Below are 2,500 nucleotides of genomic sequence, written 5' to 3' on the forward strand. Positions count from 1 at the left end.
GATGACACTCTGACACGATCCGTTCCGTGTCAGAGGAAGGCCGCATGCCAAATTTGGAGGCAAATTTCTCAAAAATAAAAAAGTTTTTTGGTCAAATTTTATTTCACGCACAAGTGACTGTGAACATTCTCAACGGCGCTCAAACTCTGACCAGGTGACGAGTAGACGCTCTGCCGCACGCCCGTGCCGCTGACGGAACCCGGGACACACCGTGAACGAGGCAATATTTAGTCAAAGTCGGACCCGGGTGACGGGGAGAAACGCGCGGGAGAAAATTCCGAAGCCGTAGCTGGCCGGCGAGCAAGCTACGGGATCGGCCGGCGAGAGATACCAGCTGGCCGCGGGAGCGAAATCCAAACCAGGGCAAGCTACGGGATCGGCCCCGCTCTCCCGCGCTCCCAGCCCGCGAGGCCAAGCCCGAACCCGTTGTTGAACCTACCTTCGCTCACCATGGATTACTTACTTACACGCTATCGCCAGAGGATTACTAACAACATAGACAGATGTGTTTCTTAGTCTAGTTTCATAATCTGAAAGGATTATATCGTCGCTTTTAAATAAGGTGCTTTTTTTATGGAAAAACCAAGATCGAGTAGTCCTGGTGAAGGAATCGAGCACAAAACACGTGAAATACCTTCTTAACCACCGTACCGATCACAGTGTGCAAGAAGGTACACGTACTGTGAAAAGTATGGAAACTAGAAAAAAAAGTAATCCCCGCACGAAAATCACCGGGACCCAAACTCAATTCCGTAGCCGCGTTGGCAGGCGGAACCCCGTCCCGCGCGTTTTCGCCTATGAACGGCTCCGCCGCCGAGGCCGCGTTGCCAGGCGGAACCCCGTACCGCGCGTTTCCGCCTGTGACCGGAAATCGGTACTTCATTTTGCTCACTTGTTTCCTAGGAATGGGAAGTGAGCACTTTTAGTCGTTTTGGTCGTTGTAGTCGTTTTGTCGTTGTCGTCGTTGTCGTCGTTGTCGTCGTTGTCGTCGTTGTCGTTGTCGTTGTCGTCGTTGTTGTTCGTCGTTGTCGTTTTGTCGTTTTGGTCGTTCTCGTCGTTTTGTCGTTGTCGTCGTCGTTGTCGTCGTTTTGGTCGTTTTGTCGTTTTCGTCGTTGTGGTCGTTTTGTTTTGTCGTTGTCGTTTTTTGGTCGTTTTCGTCGTTGTCGTCGTTTTGGTCGTTTCGTCGTTGTCGTCGTTTTGTCGTTGTCGTTGTTGGTCGTTTTGGTCGTTGTCGTTGTCGTCGTTTCGTTGTCGTCGTTTTGTCGTCGTCGTTGTCGTTGTTTTGTCGTTTGTCGTCGTGGTCGTTGTCGTCGTTTTGTCGTTGTCGTTTTGGTTTTGTCGTTGTCGTTGTCGTTGTTTTCGTTTTGTCGTTGTCGTCGTTTTGTTGTCGTTTTTGGTCGTTGTCGTTTTTGGTCGTTGTGGTCGTTGTCGTCGTTTTGTCGTTTTGTCGTTTCGTTGTTGTGGTCGTTGTCGTCGTTTTGTCGTTGTCGTCGTTTTGGTCGTTGTCGTCGTTTTGGTCGTTTTCGTCGTTTTTTGGTCGTTGTCGTTTTTGGTCGTTGTCGTCGTTTTGGTCGTTGTCGTTTTTGTCGTTGTCGTCGTTGTGTCGTTGTCGTCGTTTCGTCGTTGTCGTCGTTTTGTTGTCGTTGTCGTCGTTTTTTTGGTCGTTGTCGTCGTTTTGGTCGTTGTCGTCGTTTTGGTCGTTGTCGTCGTTTTGTCGTCGTTTTGTCGTCGTTTTGGTTGTCGTCGTTGTTCGTCGTTTTTCGGTTTTTTGGTCGTTTTCGTTTTTTGTGGTCGTTGTCGTCGTTTTTGTCGTCGTTGTCGTTTTGTTTTGTCGTTCGTTGTGGTCGTTGTCGTCGTTGTTGGTCGTTGTCGTCGTTGTGGTCGTTTCGTTTTGTCGTTTTGTCGTTTTGGTCGTTGTCGTCGTTTTGGTCGTTGTCGTTGTGGTCGTTGTCGTTTTGGTCGTTGTCGTCGTTTTGGTCGTTGTCGTCGTTTTGTCGTTGTTTTGGTCGTTGTTCGTCGTTGTCGTTCGTTGTCGTCGTTGTCGTCGTTTTGTCGTTGTCGTTTCGTTTTTGTCGTTGTCGTCGTTTTGGTCGTTGTCGTCGTTCGTGGTCGTTGTTGTCGTCGTTCGTTTTCGTTGTGTCGTTTTCGTTGTCGTCGTTTTGTCGTTGTTGTCGTTGTCGTCGTTGTCGTCGTTTTGGTCGTTGTCGTCGTTTTGGTCGTTGTCGTCGTTTTGTCGTTGTCGTCGTTTTGGTCGTTGTTGGTCGTTTTCGTTTTTGGTCGTTTTCGTTGTCGTCGTTTTGTCGTTGTTTTCGTCGTTTTGGTCGTTTTGTCGTTGTCGTTTTGGTCGTTGTCGTTGTTGTCGTCGTTGTCGTCGTTTTTGTCGTTGTTTTGTTTTGTTGTCGTCGTTTTGGTCGTTGTCGTTGTGGTCGTTGTCGTTGTTCGTTTTTGTCGTTTTGTCGTTTTCGTCGTTGTCGTCGTTTTGTCGTTGTCGTCGTTTTGT

The sequence above is a fragment of the Portunus trituberculatus genome, unplaced genomic scaffold (genome assembly GCF_017591435.1).
Source record: "Portunus trituberculatus isolate SZX2019 unplaced genomic scaffold, ASM1759143v1 PGA_scaffold_419__1_contigs__length_64992, whole genome shotgun sequence".
NCBI lineage: Eukaryota > Metazoa > Arthropoda > Malacostraca > Decapoda > Portunidae > Portunus > Portunus trituberculatus.